The sequence below is a fragment of the Erythrolamprus reginae genome, chromosome 2 (genome assembly GCF_031021105.1).
Source record: "Erythrolamprus reginae isolate rEryReg1 chromosome 2, rEryReg1.hap1, whole genome shotgun sequence".
Classification (NCBI taxonomy): Eukaryota; Metazoa; Chordata; class Lepidosauria; order Squamata; family Dipsadidae; genus Erythrolamprus; species Erythrolamprus reginae.
Genome location: NC_091951.1, coordinates 353,831,560 through 353,852,777, shown reverse-complemented (window position 1 = coordinate 353,852,777; position 21,218 = coordinate 353,831,560). Strand labels below are relative to the sequence as shown.

General features: G+C 45.0%; 1 protein-coding gene across 1 annotated transcript in view; it reads right to left on the bottom strand.

The window, feature by feature from the left end:
• Nucleotides 1–21,218, bottom strand: part of CNTFR (ciliary neurotrophic factor receptor) — a 368,226-nt gene that overhangs the window by 260,764 nt on the left and 86,244 nt on the right. Inside the window, exon 2 of the mRNA XM_070743665.1 lies at nt 4,226–4,317. The gene's annotated coding sequence lies outside the window, so the exon portion shown is untranslated. The remainder of the gene's footprint in view (nt 1–4,225; nt 4,318–21,218) is intronic.

Sequence of the window (21,218 nt, the reverse complement as noted above, 5' to 3'; positions counted from 1 at the left end):
CTTGTAGGCACCGCGTAACAGTAATTGCCATTGTTAGCGGAGTTGTGTGTGCTGTGAAAACAAGAGGGGATCAAGGAAAGACTGGGCTTGACAGGATGAAAGGCGAGTGGGGAAAATGCCAGCGGGTGTTTATGACAAAGCAAGAGGGGGGGGGAGAATTTCAAGGGAGAAATGGGGGGGACAGCCATGTCAACATCGAAGAAGAGCTAGGGAGCCCTGGGAACAGGATGGTCACCTGCCACATTCCTCCCAGAGACCAATAACAACACATAGAGTCGGCCTCCTCCAGGTCCCGTCGACTAAGCAATGCAGGTTGGTGGGGCCACGGGGGAGGGCCTTCTCTGTGGCTGCCCCGGCTCTATGGAATCAACTACCCCCGACATCTGCACTACTCTCAACCTGCTGGCCTTTTGTAAGGTCATGAAGACCTGGCTATGCCGGCAGGCCTGGGGACCCTGAATTAATAACTAGCCTGGCCACGTACAGTGGTACCTCTACTTACGAACTTAATTCGTTCCATGTCCAGGTTGTTAAGTAGAAAAGTTTGTAAGGAGAAGCAATTTTTCCCATGGGAATAATTATAAAAGCAAATAATGTGTGTGATTGGGGAAACCACAGGGAGGGCAGAGGCCCTGTTTCCTCCCAGGAGATTCCTAGAGAGGCCCCACGGAGGCTTCCCCCCGCCTTTTCCGGCCCTCTTTCCTCCCAGGAGAGTCCTAGAGAGGCCCCACGGAGGCTACCCCCCGCCTTTTCCGGCCCTCTTTCCTCCCAGGAGATTGCTTTATATATTGCCAACCCAACCATTATGGACAGAGTGCCAACATTTTCAAAGGAGGAAAAATACTCCCAAGAAAGTCCAGTTGTCTTTTGGGAAAAGTGCATTTTGGATATGAATTCATTCAAAATCAGTACGGCTGGCATTACTGGCAGTTGTCGATTTTATGGTGATAGTTGGGGACAGAATTTAGATCGAGCATCTAAGAGACATACAAAGCCATGCCAATATACGAGGGTTGCCCAGAAAGTAATGCACCACATTTTTTTTCTTCAACAATTATTTATTGAACACAATGAAACTGTCACCCAAGAAAGAATGATGTTTCTTCTACATGCCCTATTTTTCCATGTAATCTCCATCCCACTCTATGGCCTTCCTCTAGCGAGACACAAGGGCGTGGAGGCCCTGCCGGTACCACTCCTTGTTCTGGTCGCGAACCCATTTCTGCATTGTAATGGCCTCCCCCTCTCTGCCCAGTGACTAACCCTCCTTCTGTCGACTGCAGATTCCCCATCAACTGTACACAAACATTTGTGAATGTTCCCAACAGTTTCTTCCTCCGCAGTGAGAAATTCAGTGATGACGAGCTGCTTGTAACGTACATCCCTTACAGAGGCCATTTCGAAACACTGCTGCAGCTACACTATCTGTCAGAAGAAGTGCAAAATTTACACACACACTCCTGACCATTCACATAATGTATACCTAAAGTTTCGCCTTCGTACCATTACTGTAGGCTGAGGAAAAAACTGTGGTGCATTACTTTCTGGGCAACCCTCGTATAAATCACAAACTGGCCATAAGTAAACCTGACTTTAGACTGAAACTTGCTCCAAAAACAAACAAAAATAAAAAGTAAAAATCCATCCCACAGTTCAAACCAGACTTCCCACTGCATCTAAAATGTTCTTCCCTCCCTCCCCCCCCCCATTAGAAAAACAGGCTTTGCAAGAAGGATTTCCTGCCTGTATTAAGCTGACTTGAGACGAGAGTTTGACAGGCCAGAAATAAAAACAGAGGGAAAGGAAGAGCTGAAATCCTCTTGAGAACCTGTCATGATGAGTCAGGCTGGTCATCAGAGCTTGCCAGCAGCAATGCCATCACCAGCACCCACTGAGCTCATGGCCTGGATTGGAGAATGACACGGAGGGAGTTGAGTCAACAGCCTCTGCCACTCAAGGCAGCCCTTCGTCATCCTCCCAAAGAGAGCAAACACAGAACCTGGTTTCACTTCACCCGGTGGGGAAAAAAACCCCCAAGGTATTTGGAGAGACCTCCTTTCCCAGCACCAACTTCCAAAATTTATGCCAGGCAGCCTCTGTCGGTGCAAAAAGAGCCGTCCGGGAACGGGAAATGGTATTAAATGCTGTTAAGTCCTGGCAACTATGATGTGTCTGCTCAACTGGTGTTTTGGTTTTTCTCTCTAAAACGAGGCTATACAATTTCCCATTTTTTGCAGCCCAGCTGGAAAAGACGATGAGAACGATAGAAAAGCTGGAAATACTTCATTGCAAGGAAGAAGAATTTTGCTGAAAAGCCACAAGGACAGAGAAAAGATTTAAGCCCCTAAATGTGGATTTCAGAGGAACGGAACAGAATCCCCTACGCAACTGGATTCACAATCCTAGGTTTAGAAAGCTTAGAACCACATCGCCTTAAACACGACCTAAGCATAGCCCATAAAATCATCTGGTACAACGTCCTTCCTGTCAACGAAAACTTCAGCTTCATCCACAACAACACACAAGCACACAATAGACGCAAACTTAAAGGAAACTGCTCCAAACTTGACTGCAGGAAATTCGACCTTAGTAAATGAGTAGCTGACACCTGGAACTCACTACCAGACTCTGTAGCATCATCACTAGTGATGGGCGAACCCAATGGAGTTTGGGTTCAGCGAGTTCAGTTGAACTTTGTGTGAAGTTCAGCCGAACCCGAACTCCGAGCACTCCGTGACGTCCTTTCAAGATTCCGGGGGCGGCACTAGAGTAATGGGGGGAGGACGGAATCCAGGAAGTGATCACCTTGGTGTGCTTAGCAACCTGTCTGTAAACGGCGGTGCACGGAGGTAAAGCCCAAAATTGCGGGCGCCACCAGAATCCAGAAAGTGATGTCAAGGCTTCCCCCCCCCCGGAATCCCTTCGTGGGATTCCCCAGCTCCTTTTGTGCCTCCCTCCCAGCCTCCAAACCGGCCAACAGCTCCCCGATGTTCGCCTTCCTCTGCCGCCACCGGAGCCTGGCTCCTCCTACTCTTCTCAGCAGATGACAGCTGGGTGGCGGTGCTTTGCGGTGCTCAGCACAAATGCCGAACCGGAACATGAATTTTTAAGAAAATTCGGGTTTGGGTTCGTCATGCTGAACACCGCAAATTTCGGTATGAACCCGAACTGTGCAGGTTCAGTTCGCCCAACATTAATCATCACCTAACCCCCAAAATGTTACTCTTAGACCGTCCACTGTTGACCTCTCCCGATTCCTAAGAGGGCAGCAAGGGGCATGCATGAGTCCACCAGTGTCCCTTCCATCCCCTCTCCTAACGTTTCACTCTTACTAGCATCAAATATATAAACATTGTTATATTTTTGTATACCACCAATATGTACTTTTTTAAATTAATTTTTTATTGATTTTAAAATATAGAATATAAAGCACACACACAACATACAATAAGTGCCCACCACCAGAGAAACATTCACACCCCACCATCAAATTGGGGGTGTTTCTTGTATATACCATTTTAACTCAAGAGCAATGTATCTATTTACATATTATAAAGTGATTCCAATTTATTCCTTGTAGCTTGGTCTCGGATTCTACTTGCCATGAATCATCTTGCCTTGTCCCATCGTCCCATCAGTTGTCGCAAATCAGTTTCATTAACCAAATTCATCATTTTATCCATAATCTCAAATTGATCACCATGTACCTATACCAATTTTGCATTGTCCATTTCGTTGCATCCTTCCAACCCAAGACTATGACCGCCTGAGCACTTTCTATCGCTGCTTGTTTTATTTCTCTAAATTCTCCCATCGCATTAATTTTAACTAACACTGCCATTTCCTTAGTCATTATCCATCGTATATTTAACATCCTATTCACCAATATGCACTTAACATAAATAGATAGATAGATAGATAGATAAATAAATGCACCAGTGTGCCTTCCGTCCCCTGTCCTAATGTTTCTCTCTTACCAGTATCATGTATAGAAACATTGTTATATCTTCGTATAGCACCAATACGTACTTGACAAAACAATCAAATCAAATCAAAATAAAAACTCCGTAAAGTTCCTGCTGGCTGCTCTTGACATTCGCCACTCTGGAAGCCCACCGGCTTGAGCCATCTTGCCAGCAGCGAATAGTCGGAGGGTGCCCCAAACAAGCTAGGTGACCCATATCAAAGCCAAAAGAGCATCCCCAGGTAGCACCCAAACACCCACCGCTTGGATGTCCTCAATTGCAGGGTCCGGCTGAAGTTGCACATCCAAATCTTCTCAGCTTCTCCACGCTCTGTGTCTTCTTGGTCCTTCTCCTGTGAAGAGAAATAGCATTTGTAGCAATATATATTTATTTATTGAATTTGTATGCTGCCCCTCTCCGTAGACTCGGGGCGGCTAACAACAGTAATAAAAACAGCATATAACAATCCAATATTAAAACAGTTAAAAACCCATTATTATAAAAACCAAGCATACATACAGACATACCATGCATAAAATTGTAAAGGCCTAGGGGGAAAGGGTATCTCAGTTCCCCCGTGCCTGGCGACAGAGGTGGGTTTTAAGAAGCTTACGAAAGGCAAGGAGGGTAGGGGCAATTCTAATCTCTGGGGGGAGTTGGTTCCAGAGGGCCGGGGCCGCCACAGAGAAGGCACTTCCCCTGGGTCCCGCCAAGCGACATTATTTAGACTTATATACCACTTCACAGTGCTTTTCCAGCCCTCTCTAAGCGGCTTGCAGAATCAGCCTCTTGCCCCCAACAATCGGGGTCCTCATTTGACCCACAACTACCAGTCATCTGAAGGAGCCTGTAGAGCTGCACTCTAACCACTGTGCCACCCCAGTTTGGTCGCCCCAGTTGAAGCTTTTCCCAGAGAAAATAAGAAGATACCAGAGTTAGAAGGGGCCTCATAGCAATGGTGGGTTCTACATGATTTTGCTATTGGTTCTAAGAACCGGTCCAAACCAGAGATCTTTTAGTTCAACCCCTTGTGCAAGCAGAAAACTATATAACATTTCAGACAAATGTCTGTCCAATCTCTTCTTGAAAACCTCCAGTGATGGAGCAGTCACAACGTCTGGTGGCAAGCTGTTCCACTGACTAATTGCTCTAACTGTCAGGAAATTTCTCCTTAGTTCTAAGTCACTTCTCTCCTTGTTTAGTTTCCACCCATTGCTTCTTGTTCTGCCTTCAGGTGCTTTGGAGAATAGGTTGACTCCTTCTTATTATTTATTATTTATTTATTAATCAGATTTGTATGCCGCCCCTCTCCGCAGACTCGGGGCGGCTCACAGCAATAATAATACAATGTAAACAAATCTAATATTTAAGTTAATTTAAAACCCCAATTTAGAAACCAATCATACATACTGACATACCATGTATAAATTTTATAAGCCTAGAGGGAGGGAAAGTATCAATTCCCCCATGCCTGATGACAGAGGTAGGTTTTAAGGAGCTTACGAAAGGCGAGGAAGGTGGGGGCAACTCTGATATCTGGGGGGAGTTGGTTCCAAAGGGTCGGGGCCGCCACAGAGAAGGCTCTTCCCCTGGGTCCCGCCAAATGACATTGTTTAGTTGACGGGACCCAGAGAAGGCCCATTCTGTGGGACCTAACTGGTCGCTGGGATTCGTGCGGCAGAAGGCAGTCCCAGAGATATTCTGGTCCGGTGCCATGAAGGGCTTTATAGGTCATAACCAACACTTTGAATTGTGACCGGAAACTGATTGGCAACCAATGCAGACTGCGGAATTTTGGAGTGATATGGGCGTATTTAGGAAGGCCCATGATAGCTCTCGCAGCTGCATTCTTCTTTCTGGCAACCCCTGAGATACTGGAAGACTGCTGTCATGTCTCCCCTGGTCCTTCTTTTCATTAAAGTAGCCATGCCCAGTTCCTGCAACCATTCTTCATATGTTTTAGCCTCCAGTCCCCTGATCCTCTTTGTCACTCTTCTCTGCACTCTTTCTAGAGTCTCAACATCCTTTTTGCATCGTGGCAACGAAACCTGGATGCAGGATTCCAAGTGTGGCCTTACCAAGGCCTTATAAAGTGGTAGTAACCCTTCACGTGGCCTTGATTCTATCCCTCTGCAGCCTAGGATTGTATTGGCTTTTTTGGCAGCTGTCAAATTAAAATATGTCTTTTCACGACTCTCTTTCCGTACTTGGTAGTTCCTGTCATTCTGCGTAATGCCTAGGTAAAATTTACAATATACCTAGGGAAATATATGTAACGTATTAAAATAACACAGACGTTTCCTATTTAACTTTTAAAAAAATGCCAGGCATCTTATAGATTTCCTAGGCATTGTAGACAGTGCCAACTTTACACAAAATTGCCGGTAACCTCTATTGGGAGGGTGTTTACATAAAACAGGTTTAGGGGAAGGCAGGAATGGCCTTTTTCACTTGTCCGTCTGCAAGGGGCTGCAAAGGTTTGCCCAAGTTTCATTTCCTTTCTGCAATAACTCTGGTCAGGTTATTGGGGCTGATCTTCAAAAACGAGACAGGATTGCAAGGAGATTTTCCCACCCAAGAGAGAGAAGAGTGTGGGATACGGTCAGGCGAGGCATCCCATGCATTGGAGCATGAGTTGACTTCTGTGCATGCGTAGGAAGCAAATCTCATGAGAACATGCACATTACTTATGTCTTCTTTTGTGTTTTCATGTACAATTTTGTCATATTTGGGGGGATGCTCCTTTTTTTAAAGTTAACCAGGCATTTCATCTTTCCCAGGATCCGTAAAATTCTGTCTCTTCTTTGTCTTGCAATTCTAGGGTCATTTCTGTCAATTCAGCACACACCATTGTCACTTTCCATTCCAAGCACGCTGGACAGCTGATTTTCAGCCTTCTGGAGGTCCAGGAAAGGCTCTGAGTGGTGAAAAACGGACCCAACAGGAGGCTTCAGTGAGGCCTGCACATATGCGCAGAGGGACAGCATGGCCAAAGTTTGTGGACAAATGTGCAAGGGAAGCATTGCATCACAGGTGTGGGCCAGGGGCAGATTGCCATTACCACCGCAAACAGTGCATTGTGCACACAGCTTCGGTCCTCTTGCACATGTGCGCATGCTATGCACATGTGTCCAACTCTGTTTTTGCTTCTGTGCACGCGCAGGAAGAAAAAAAATCCCTTGAAATCTTGTGAGGGGACATGCATGAGTGCAAGATTTCAGCGATTTTTTTTTTTGCTTCCGTGCATGCGCAGAAGCAATCGCCGAAATCTCACTTATGCGCACATCCCCTCATAAGATTTTACTTTTGCACATGCGCGCAAAGCAAAAATACAGGAAAAAGCTGGTGGCTCCCATAGACTGACAGTGTAGCAGCCACATGCAATTTGCACAATCTGGCATTCACTACTGGAGTGCTGTCCCCTACCGTATAGGCAGTGGTGGGCTACTAGCCGGAACACTAAATTGCGCTTGCCGCTGTGGCTCATAAGTGTTTGCAGGGCCAGCGTGATTTTGCTTCTGCACCTGTGGATGTAGCAAAATGGCAACAGAGCCACAGGTGCACCCGTGTTTCATCATGCATTTATTTATTTTATTTATTTATCCATTTGTCCAATACACAAATACATAGGAAGAAAAATAGACGTAGTAATATATATAAGGGTAAAGTGAACTTAGAGGAGAGGATAAATGAAAGGAAGAGAATATATATGATAAGTGAGAGAAAGGAAAGACAATTGGACAGGGGACGAAAGGCACACCAGTGCACTTATGGACGCCCCTTACTGGCCTCTTAGGAACCTAGAGAGGTCAATCGTGGAGAGTCTAAGGGAGAAGTGTTGGGGGTTAGGGGTTGACACTATTGAGTCAGGTAATGAGTTCCACGCTTCGATAACTCGATTGTTGAAATCATATTTTTTACAGTCAAGTTTGGAGCAGTTCGTATTAAGTTTGAATCTGTTGCGTGCTCTTGTGTTGTTGCGGTTGAAGCATGGAGGCCAAAAAACCTCACCCAAAAAGGGCGCATATTGCTACCTCCACAGGTGCAGAAGCAAAATTGTGCTGGTCCCGCACGCCCTTACAAGCTCTTACAAGCCTCCCAGCTTTTAGCCCACCGCTGCATACAGGTAAGCAACCCACTGCTGGTGTGTGCACATGTATGTGCATGCGCTATTGCGCACACATCCTTTCGCCACCTGAGCAAATAAAAGCTTCGCCATCACTTCCCTAACTGAACAACTAATAATAATTTATTATTAGGTTTGTATGCCGCCCCTCTCCACAGACAACTGTTGAGAATCACTGAACAACTCCAGCAAGAAATGGAGCCAAACTCCCTTGACAAATGTCTTGCTTCGCAACGTAAATCCTCGCTTCCTTTGCCGCCATAAGTGGAGGACTCCCTGTTCTTTGGTCTTTCTAAATCCCCGGCCCTTCCTTGCAAAGGATCGGACATTCAATGCAAATTCTCTGGCTTTTCAAAGCCCGGCGTGTCTTTCTCTTTCAAGAGCGCATGTAAATTCGCATCCCCAGCCATCTCCCCTACGAAGCCGCCTCTCTCCGTTTTCCATAAACGCATCCACAAGTATATTAAATGACCAAGGGGTCCAACACACCTGCCAGTCTCAGGCGTGCATAATTTGCTAAACGGTTCACTTATTTGCATCCCTATCTTCCTTCCGCCATGCGCAGGTCTTTTTGATCCAGACACCCAATTTCTGCTCTGCGACATTTCCCTTCCAAATATTCCATAATTCATGGCTCTTCTTCTCTTTATCGGGCATTTTTTTCCCCCTTCTTTATCAGCAACCTTACTTTTCTCACTTTCAAACATTTCTCAGTGGCCTGTCAAGGACCAATAACAGACACACTCCAATCCAATTTTTGACAGGAAGGAGAATTAATTGGCGGTAGGTCTTGCCTTCGGAAGGTGTGGGTGCTCCACCACCGGAGGATTTCAAGAAGCAACTGGACACCCATTTGTCCGGAATGGTACAGGCAGTGATGGCAAATTGTTTTTTCTCTCAATTGCCAAAATAGTGTACGTGTGTGCTATTGTACCTGTGCACACGTCCACACCCATATTCAATGTAAGAACATAAGAACCTCAGAGGAGCCCTGCTGAATGGGGCCAAAGCCCATCGAGTCCAGCATTCGGTGTCCCACAGTGGCCCCCCAATTGTCCTTGGGGATCTGGAGCCGAAAGAGAAGGCCAGACCCTCTCTTTCCCTTGACCCCCAATCAATGGGACCTGAGGGAACCCTGTCTGCCTCAACCAACATAGAGGCAGCACTTGGACATCAATTTCTGTAAGGGAGAGAAGGAAGGAAGGAAGGAAGAGAGGGAGGGAGGGGGGAGGGAGGGAGGGAGGGAAGGAAGGAAAGAGATAGAAAGAAAGAAAGAAAGAAAGAAAGAGGACATAAGAACCTAAGAAGAGCCCTGCTGAATCAGGCCAAAGCCCATCATGTCCAGCATTCTGTGTCCCACAGTGCCCCCAATTGTCCAGGGGGATCTTGAGCAGAAAGAGAAGGCAAGACCCTCCCTTTCCCTTGACCCCCAATCAATGGGACCTGAGGGAACCCTGTCTGCCTCAACCAACATAGAGGCAGCACTTGGACATCCGTTTCAATAAGGGAGAGAAGGAAGGAAGGAAGGAAGGAAGGAAGGAAGGAAGGAAGGAAGAGAGAGGACATAAGAACCTAAGAAGAGCCATGCTGAATCAGGCCAAAGCCCATCGAGTCCAGCATTCTGTGTCCCACAGTGGCCCCCCAATTGTCCATGGGGACCTTGAGCAGAAAGAGAAGGCAAGACCACATCCCTCAATGACCGTCTGGGTGAAGAAATATTTCCCTTGATTTATCCTCACTTTCTTACCTGTGAGCTTTAGGCAGGGCCCCCTCGTCCTAGTATTGTGTGGTAGAGAAAAACATTTTTCTCTATTCCCCTTTTCTATCTCAATCATGATTTTATACACTTCGATCAAGTCACCCCTTCAACACCGTCTTTCAAGGCTAAAGAGACCAAGGCGTTGCAACCTGGTTTCATGAGGGAGGGGCTCCATTTCCTTGATCATTCTTGTTGCCCTTTTTTTGCACCTTTTCCAATGTGCCCCAACGTGCCCCCTCCCAATTTCCTGCCACCGGAGACTTTCTTGGAGCTTGGAGAGGGCAAAAAGGCCTTTCCCCTGACCCCCTGGAAGCTCTCCAGAGGCCAAAAGCAAACCAATCAGCTGGCGGGCACCCACGTGCACACTGGAGCTGAGCTAGGGCAACGGCCCGCATACCAGCAGATATGGCTCTGTGTGCCACCTGTGATGCGAGTGCCATAGGTTCGCCAACATGCATATAGGTTCTCCTTCCTAAGCACGGTTTTGTTTGTTTGTTTGTTTATATTTTTACGCCACCCTTCTCAAAGCGACTCAGGGCAACAATATATATAAGAAATCTAATTTCCTTTAAAAGAATGATACAAATTGCTAAAAGTGTTAAAAGTCCCATATGCAGATGTACATATCCATCAAAGTTAATCGTACATAGTATCGTCCGGAGACAATCTCATCGCTCACGGCCCCCAGGCCCGCCTGCAGGGGTGGGTCTTCAGAGCTGTATGAAAGACTAGGAGGGAGGGGACGGTACGTATCTCCAGTTCATTCCAAGGGCCAGGGCCACTCTAGAGAAGGCTCTTCCCTTAAGCTTCTTTAGTTCTTCCTGGAGGAGAAGCAGTTGTGAGACAACCATTCAACCTGGAAATAAGGAGGAACTTTCTGACGGTGAGAGAGATCAACCAGGGGAACGGCCGGCCTGTGGAGGTGGTGAATGCTCCAACACTGGAAGCTTCCAAGAGGGGAGTGGACGGCCATTTGCTCTAGGGCGGTGCAGGGACTCCTGCTCGAGCAGGTGGTTGGACTAGATGACCTACAAGGTCCCTTCCAACTCTAGTAAATCAATCAATAAGTGAGCTGGATGGCCCAGAATCTCACACAGGTGACACCCACAATGTCCGTTTCTATTTCCAGGCCACACCTGGGCAGACACTGTCATCCTTCCAGCCCCATTTCCTTGACTGCACTCAAGTTCAATCCATTCTGGGGAGGCCCCCTGCCCCCCCCACCGATTTCGTATTTCTCTCTTTCTCCTTTAATACAAACCAGCCCTTGCTCGCTCGCTTTGGCTACATTCCTTGAAATTATCTTCCTCTCTCTGTGCACGATACTCAATATGCATTTCCTCTTTCTCTTTTTTGTAGCAATTATTCTCAGAGATGCATTTTTTTCATTCACTTTTTTTTAACATTTCCCATTAACACCACCAAATTCTGTGACAGTGACAAGACTTTTCTTTGCATATTTTGAATCTGTTTTTCCTTCTTTCTGTTGGGAGACGGATGGCTGTCATTTCACCAAAGGCAACTGACATTCAGAGGGCCTGCTCAGAATCACAGATGCCTGAAAACTGGGACTGACCTCAAAGGTCATCTAGTCCAACCCCTTCCTTGCTCCAAGGATCTATTAAAGTATTCCTTACTATACAAAGTCCTCAATGGAAACAGACACTTTTATAGAATGCCTTCCCTGCAATCCAGTTCCAACTCAACTCAACCCAACCCAAGGCAAAAGTCCTAAATGGAAACAGCCCCCTTTACAGAGGGCCTTCCCTCCAATCCAATCCAATCCAGTACAATTCAACTCAACTCAACTCAACCAACCCTACCTAAGCCAAATATCCTAAATGGAAACAGGCCCTTCCCTCCAATCCAATCCAATCCATCTCAACCCAACCCAACCCAACCCCACCCCACCCCACCCCATCCAACCCAACCCAACCCAAGTCAAAAGTCCTAAATGGAAACAGTCCCTTTTATATAGTGCCTTCCCTGCAATCCAATCCAACCCAAGGCAGAATTCCTAAGTGGAAACAGCCCCCTTTACAGAGAGCCTTCCCTCCAATCCTATCCAATCCAATCCAATCCAGTACAACTCAACTCAACCCAACCCTATCTAAGCCAAATGTCCTAAATGGAAACAGGCCCTTTTACAGAGTGCCTTCCCTCCAATCCTATCCAATCCAATCCAACTCAACCCAACCTAAGTCAAAAGTCCTAAATGGAAACAGGCCCTTTTACAGAGTGCCTTCCCTCCAATCCAATCCAATCCAATCCAGTACAACTCAACTCAACCCAATTCTACTGAAGTCAAAAGTCCTAAATGGAAACAACCCCCCTTATAGAGCGCCTTCCTTCCCTCCGACCCAATCCAACCCAACTCAAGTCAAAATTACAAAATGGAAACAGCCCCCTTTACAGAGTGTTCTCCCTGCAATCCAATCCAATCCATTCCAACTCAACTCAACCCAACCCCATCCCATCCAACCTAACCCAACCCAACCCAAGTCAAAAGTTCTAAATGAAAACAGCCCCTCCCTCCAATCCAATCCAACAGTGCCTTCCTTCCAATCCAATCCAACCCAACCCAACCCAACTCAACCCAACTCAAATTAAAAGTCCCAAATGGAAACAGCCCCCATTACACTTTCCCTGCAATCCAATCCAATCCAATCCAACCCAAGTCAGCTCAGCTCAGGTCAACTCACTTGGGCCGAATAAAGGTTAACAGGCCAGTGAGAAAGGGGCAGGGACCTGCCAGTCATCTCCTTCCGCAACCAAACAGCCCAGAGGGAGAACTTTGGCTGAAGCTCTGGGAATCGGTGGCTTTCCTTGTTCCTTGCTCTTTAAAGATCTGCTCTTTAGAAGGACCATTAAACAAGAACAAATACAGGGAAATTCCCATGTGGTCCTATCGGAGAAACTCATTTGCACAGCAATTGGAAATAATTGCAGCCTTCCTGAAGCCTGAAGGAGGAAACAGGCTGTTTGTCACACCGGCAGCCCAGGCTGCGCACCCATTCATCACATTTGTCAGGTGGCAGCCAGTGAGATGTTTAACTCTGGCTCTGCCCCCTCCCCTCCCTGCACCCCATCACTCACAGCCCACGTTGGTAGGGAGCCCAGAATGCCAGGGCCATAACTGACAACCTGGCAGCGACCCCCACCCAACAGCCTTGGAGGTGGGTCTGGACTGGCCACAGGCCCTCCTCCCCTCCCGTCTTGATTACTGCAATGTGCTCTACATGGGGCTACCCTTGAAGAATAAGTAGAATAGAATAGAATAGAAAATGAGTAGAGTAAAATAGAATAGAATAGAATAGAATTAGAATAGAATAGAATATTGAAGTAGAATAAAGAAAATAGAACAGAATAGAATAGAATAAAATATTGAAGTAGAATGTAGAATAGAATAGAATAGAATAGAATTTTATTGGTCTTCACAAGGGATTTGTCTTTGGTGCAGATGCTCTCAGTGGACATAAAAGAAAAAGATCCATTTGTCAAGAATCAGGAGGTACAACACTTAATGATTGTCACAGGGGTCATGAAACAATGAATATGAAAAAAAAATCTTAGGATACAAGCAACACGTTACAGACATACAGTCCTGAGTGGGAGGAAAAGGATGATAGGAATGACAGGGAAAAACTAGTAGGAATAGAAGTGCAGACTTAGTAAAAAGTCTGACAGTGTTGAGGGAATTTATTTATTTATTTTATTTATTTATTTATTAGATATGTATGGAGCCCCTCTCCATAGACTCGGGGAGGCTCACAACAATAGCAAAACAGTATATAATAAACAAATCTAATATTTTAAAAGTATCTAAAATGGGCGTTTCCCCCCTTTGTAAAAGTGGCCACATGTGTCTTCCTTCTGCAAAGGGGGCCTTCCAACAGGGCCACTAAAAAGGAGCATTCAAAATAGCATCATAGCAATAGCATTTATCTCCCTCTTCCCAGAGCTTTCCAGCCCCCTCTAAGCGGTTGACAGACTCAGCCTCTTGCCCCCCACAATCTGCGTCCTCCTCATTTGACCCACCTGGGAAGGAGGGAAGGCTGAGTCCACCTTCAGCTGGTGGGGAGATTTGAGCCACTAAACTACAGCTAGTAGGTAGCTGAAGGAGCCTGCAGAACTGCCCAATAACCGCTGTGCCACCCCAGCACCCTCCCCTCCCTCTCTCTCTCTCTCTTTCTTGCAATAGCATTTAGACTTATCTCCTGCTTCACAGGGCTTTTTATAGCCTTCTCTAAGCAGTTGACAGAATCTTGTCCCCCACAATCTGGGTCCTCATTTGACCCACCTGGGAAGGAGGGAAGGCTGACTCCACCTGGAGCTGGTGGTGGGATTTGAACTGCTGATTTACAGCTAGCAGTTAGCTGAAGGAACCTGCAGAGCTACACTCTAACAACTGCACAACCACAGCTTTTAATAAATACAAAGGAGAAGGTAAAGAGAAAATGGCCCAAAAACCGAAGTGGGTAGAAGAAACATTCAAAGATCTCAAAGAATTCGAGAGATGAAGGAAACTGCCCCTCTTGCACAGCAGCTAAAAAGAATGTAGAATCACCAGTAATGGGCAGCCAAAACTTTTACTACCACACTGTGGGTGTGGCTTATTTTGTGGGTGTGGCTTAATGGCCATGTGACTGGGTAGGGGTGGCTTGCTGGTCATGTGACTGGGCAGGAGTGGCTTGAACGATCATCATCATTCAAGTGAACTGTTAAGTCCTCAACTTACAACTTCACCAGTGTCGCTCTCTGGGGTGACAATTTGCTTCGCGTTTCCCGCGCTCTCCTTCCTGGGTGGCCCCTCCCACCTCAGGCTGGGCAGCTAGGCGAACGGGTGCTGCCAGAAGCATCAATGCTGCTAGAACTGCTTCCACCTAGGCCTTCTGCTTGCACCTCAGGTGGGAGGTGGCCACATGAAGCTGGAGGGGAGCCAGGCAGGAGAGAGGGAAGCTCGTCCGAGGCCAGGGAGGAGGAAAGAGGAAAAAAGCAAGGAGTGCAGACGCAGCAGCAGCAGCAGCAGGGGAAAAAAGGAAAGACGAGCCGAGACCGGTAATCCAGGAAGTGACAGCCCCCAATCAGCTGGAGCTGTGCACGCATCTTCATTTCCGCCGGTGGAACTGCGTCCCACCCTGTCCTGCCTGCTGCCCACCCCTGAGAATCACAGACATGGAAGGGACATTGCGAGGCCTCCTGCTCGAGCAGGAGACCCTGTTCCATCCTGGACCAAGGACTGTCTACTTCCTGGTGCTGTAAGTGGTTAGAAGGAAGTGTTGCAGACAAACCTGCATTCTCACAGCCTGGAGTTTGATCCTGAGCTGCTCAAGGTTTGTTAAGGACTATGCAGAGTGACCTCTGAGTTATCAAGGATACACATGTGCAAAGGAAATGTGGAATATCCAGCAGATATCCAGCAGGTGGTCAGGAGATATGAGTTCAGTCCTACAAAGCAGATACCTTAAAGTATATAAAATAGTATTTACTTTAGCAAATATCATAGACAAATCAAGCAGTCCAGTCATACAAAGTCAAATCGGTCAATAACTCCCAATGCATTAACAAGACTACAAGCCTTGCTTGTACAGCTTACAAATATATAAACTATCATCGAACACACAGTTCTTACTACAGCAGTCACAATGAATCAGCCATACCAAACAGAGAAATAAAAGACACACACAGAGAGAATCACGTTTCTGGCTCCCTCTTGTGGTCATCTCCAACATTAACTCTTAAAGCTATAATGCTTCAATAACAATGTTCATTGTTAGCTTGTTTATATATTGCCAACCCTAAACTGTTATGTACACAGTACTAACAGTGTTGATTCAGCCTTCCCAGGTGGGTCAAATGAGGACCCAGGCTGTTGGGGTCAAGAGGCTGATTCTGTAAACCACCTAGAGAGGGCTGGAAAAGCACCGTGAAGCAGTAGATAAGTCTACATGCTTGTTCTGTCGGGCTCTCTGGTAGAATCCTCCCAAAAATTCACAGGTACAAATTTCAGACACACACACGTTTAAAAATTCAAAACAATGTTCTTTATACCGAAAATTCAAATAAACGAAGCCCTCTTTTTGTATAGCAAAGAGTACTGGTCTCCAAACAAACTGGTAATTTGTACACGTCCCTTATCAGTTCTGAGATACTTAGCTTGCAGCTGTGAGGCAATTCACAGTCCTTCTTTCACAAAGTGAAACACACTTTGCTCTGGTTTAGTTTCAAAGCGGGGAAAAATCAGCACACAAAAGGTCAAAGTCAGCAAGGCAAGCACAAAACACAAGGATCAGATAATCCTCCACAATGGCCAAACCCACAGGCTACTCTTTATAGCAGCCTCACTAATGACCACAGCCCCACCCAACCACAGGTGGCCTCATTTTCTTTGATAATAATCTCTCAGTTGTTGCTGCCTATGCATCGCTCTCCGCATGCGTGGCTGTATCATTAACTCTTGTTCTGAATCCAAGGAGGAGAGAGATAATTGATCTCCTTCTGAGCTGTCTGCCACACTCTCCTCCTCCCTGTCACTCATGTCTTCTTGGTCAGAGGAGCCTTCATCAGCAGATTCCACTGGGGGCAAAACAGGCCTGCAGCATGTGGATGTCTCCCCCACATCCACAGTCCTTGGAGTAGGAGCTGGGCCAGAGCTGACCACAACACATGCTATTGCCGTTGCTATTTTTAAAAACCTCCAGTGATAGAACATGTGTGTGGAGGCAAGCCATTAATTGTTCCCTGTCAAGAAATTTCTCCTTAATTCTGGGTTGGATCTCTCATGGATAAGCTTCCATCAATTGCTTAGCAACATAGAAAACAAAAGATTGATGGCAGAAAAAGACCTCCTGGTCCATCTAGTCTGCCCTTATACTATTTCCTTTATTTTATCTTACAATGGATAGATGTTTATCCCAGGCATGTTTACATTCAGTCACTGTGGATTTACCAACCACGTCTGCTGGAAGTTTGTTCCAAGCATCTACTACTCTTTCAGTCAAGTAATATTTTCTCACGTTGATTCTGATCTTTTCCCCAATTAACCTCAGATTGTGCCCCCTTCTTCTCCTGCCCTCAGATGCTGCCAAGAATAAGTTCCAATCAAGGAGAGGAAGATGCTATTGTATCTCCTACATCTGATCCTTCTCTTCCTTAAAGAGACCAATTTCCCCCAACCGTTAATCATACAATTTAATCTCCAGACCCCTCAAGAAATATATATAATAGAGAAATATGTAAGGTATACAAACAGTTTAGTATAAATCATTGTTATGAATTGCCCAAAGAGAAGCCTGAGGGGTATATTGTACAAATGTTAGTACTGATGTTGTTTAATGTTTGTGTATTGGCATTTTCTATTTTTGTGTGTGTGTGTTGTATTTTTTTGTTTTGTTTTTAATGTACCTAATTTAATAATTTTTTTTTTTTTAAAAAAGGAAAGTAATCAAGGAGAAACCTTGAAACAAAGAGAAATTTCCTGGCAGCGAGAGCAATCAACCAGTGGAGTGGGATTGCTTTCAGAAACCGAAGAAACATAGAAACATAGAAGATTGATGGCAGAAAAAGACCTCCTGGTCCATCTAGTCTGCCCTTATACTATTTCTTGTATTTTATCTTAGGATGGATATATGTTTATCCCAGGCATGTTTAAATTCAGTTACTGTGGATTTACCAACCACGTCTGCTGGAAATTTATTCCAAGCATCTACTACTCTTTCAGTCAAATCATATTTTGTCATGTGGCTTCTGATCTTTCCCCAACTGACCTCAAACTGTGCCCCCTTGTTCCTGGGTTCACTTTCCTATTAAAAACACTTCCCTCCTGAACCTTATTTAACCCTTTAACATATTTAAATGTTTCGATCATGTCCCCCCTTTTCCTTCTGTCCTCCAGACTATACAGATTGAGTCCATTAAGTCTTTCCCGATACGTTTTATGCTTAAGACCTTCCACCATTTTTGTAGCCCGTCTTTGGACCCGTTCAATTTGATCAATATATTTTTGTAGGTGAGGTCTCCAGAACTGGACACAGTATTCCCAATGTGGTCTCACCAGCGCTCTATTCAACGGTATGACAATCTCCCTCTTCCTGCTTGTTATACCTCTGCCTATGCAGCCAAGCATTCTACTTGCTTTTCCTACCACCCGACCACACTGTTCACCCATTTTGAGACTGTCGGAAATCACAACCCCTAAATCCTTCTCTTCTGAAGTTTTTGCTAAAACAGAACTGCCAATACAATACTCAGATTGAGGATTCCTTTTGCCCAAGTGCAATATTTTACATTTGGAAATATTAAACTGCAGTTTCCATTGCTTTGGCCACTTATCTAGTAAAGCTAAATCATTTGCCATATTAAACACGCCTTCAAGAGTGCTGTGGCTCCTCCATCCCTGGAGACTTTTAAGATGAGTCAGCAGTCACTTCGCTGAAATAGTATATGTTCTCATGTTTGAGCAGGGGGGTTGAGCTATTCTGTAAGTTGGCAAACACGATTGGGTTTGGCTAATCTTAAGAAAAGAAGGACCAAGGGAGACAAGATAGCAGTGTTCCCTTATGGTTTGGTCTTCACTCTTTAGTAAGGTTATACTTATGAAGATATTTTGCAAGATTTAGTTGATATGAATGGATGATATATGCTTGGGAACAAGTAATTTGGTTTTTATTTTTTTATTTTTTAAGTTAATGTTTTTCTTTCTGTTAAAAAGGGCAATGAAGCTAAGATAAGGATTCAGAGATGTACATGAAACAAACAGAGATATATGAACATTGAAAATTAGCATTGTTAAAGGTCTCTTTCTCCCCAAATTTACTAGATGTGAAAAAGTAGTTGATGAGATGCATTAGCTAATGGTGTTGCAAATTTCATTAAGGATATTGGAAAATTTTATATTTGATTATTTTTCAGGTGACAAAAGAAAAGGAGGCAGCGTTTGTGAGAAGATAAATACCAAAAGTAAGTGGATGATTATTGTATTGTAATACAGATGGAAGGTATATGATATTGTATATGTTTTATTGAGTGGAAAAAATTCCTTCCCAAAAAGATAGCAGTGTTCCTGTGTTTGAGGGGCTGTCACTGCCCCCAAGGGCAGGACAAGAAACAATGGTTGGAAACTCATTTGAGGAGAGAAGCAATCTGCAATTAAGGATAAACTCTCCTAACAGTGAGGACAATTTACCAGAGGAACTCCTTGCCTCTGGAAATGGTGGGTGCTCTTTTTTTTTTTTTTTTAAATAATCTTTATTAGTGATGGGCGAACCCAACGGTGTTCGGGTTCAGCAAGTTCGCATGAACTTTACGCAAAATTCGGCCGAACCCAAACCAAACCCGAACCCGAACGGGGAATCCCACCAAGAGAAGCTTTGACGTCACGTATACCGGCAGGTTGTTAAGGACGCCAAGGTGATCACTTCCTGGATTCCATGGAATCCAGGAAGTGATCACCTTTGCATCCTTAGCAACCTGCTGGTGACGTCAAGGCTCCGCCCCCGGAATATCTTTGTGGGAGGGATTCCCCAGCTCATTCAAATGGAGGTCTTCACATAAAAATAAACATTGTTATTTTTAAGAAAAAGGACGCCACAGCGGCACTGCAAGCAAAGGGCGGTCCTTTCATGTAAAAATAAACATGTACAGACCCGAATTGTGCGTGTTCGGTTCGCCCATCACTAATCTTTATTAATTATTTACATTATTTACAAATACCATAAAACTAACAAAGACAAGAACAAAACCAAAACACAACTTATACAGACATATAGATATAAACATTCATACTTACAGTTATGTATCAAGTCTTAAACACTCAAAATTTACACGTTTGCCAACCTAACTGTTGCTATTATTGCTACAGCTTTTTTATTTTATATTATTTTATCAGCCTAGTAGTTTTACATTGCTATGTTATATATTGTTACCTAAATCTTCATCTTTATTAATTTCAATCATATTATCTACATCAGTGTTTTCCAACCTTGGCTGGCTGGGGAATTCTGGGAGTTGAAGTCCAAATATCTTCAAGTTGCCAAGGTTGGGAAACACTGATCTAAATCATAAATTGTCCAAAGTTAATTGCTAAGCAACAATTTTATTTTATATATCTAGTAAAGCAAAGGAATAACAGGATTGCTTACTTTATTTTTTCCTGTATACTTTCAGATTGTGAGAGATTTGGCTGTATTACAGAGGCAATGGTGGCTGCTCTTATCACTGGAGGTTTTGCAAGAAGAGTTTACACAGTCCCTCCTCTGAGATAGTAGACGGTCTCCTGCTTGAGCAGGGGCTGGACTAGAAGACCTCCAAGGTCCCTTGCAGCTCATTCATTCTATTGCCTTCTGCCAAGGGAGAGGACCAACCCACTTCTGCCTTTCCTGTAACTCATCCTTTTAAAAAAATAATATCCTGATTAGCACCACCACATTGTTTGGGGTCTTCTCTTTGTTGACTGCAGCCTGTCAACAATTCCCTCTTCGCTGCCAGCTCAGTTACTAACAGAAGATCTCAGTTGACTCACGGCAGTTTTCTGCCTCCACATCAGACAGCGAGATCATCCATGTCCCCCCCCCTCATCCCCTTCCCCTCCCTCCCCCCCAAGAGCGGGTGTGCTGATAAATCCCACTTCCGGAGCTGTGGCTTCTATTTATCTGTCATGACTAATAAGTCATTCCAGGCTAGGCTTCGTGAGTAAGTGGGACGGTACAAGCTGAATGAATAAACAGAATCAGAGGAAGCAGCGGGCAAGGTGGACTCTGAGACCCAGCGATCTAAGGGAGCGATTGCTCTGCTCTGCTTGGGAGCCTCAAATCTGATTTTATCTCTTTTCCTTCCTCAGTCTCCACTTGCTGGTGGTCTCACAGGCCCCGACTGGCAAGGATTCTGCAACATCTGCAGACATGCCAGCCACACTGGAGGTGTCCTGCCCATCTAGGTTGGTTGGTTGGTTGGTTGGTTGGTTGGTTGGTTGATCTCTCTATCTCTCTATTTTTATTTATTTATTTATTTTGTCCAATACACAATGAGAGTTTTAGTGGGTATATGTCAATATACACATAGTAAAATACATGATGAAGGTTATAGAGGAGATACTCATAGTAAAATATATCTAAGAAATAATAGAAAAGAAGATATAGTAATAGAACATATCAATGCAAGAATAGAAGAAGAGATATAGGAGATATAGGAGAGCAATAGGACAGGGGACGGAAGGCACTCTAGTGCACTTGTACTCGCCCCTTACTGACCTCTTAGGAATCTGGAGAGGTCAACCGTAGATAATCTAAGGGTAAAGTGTTGGAGGTTTGGGGATGACACTATGGAGTCTGGTAATGAGTTCCATGCTTCGACAACTCGGTAACTAAAGTCA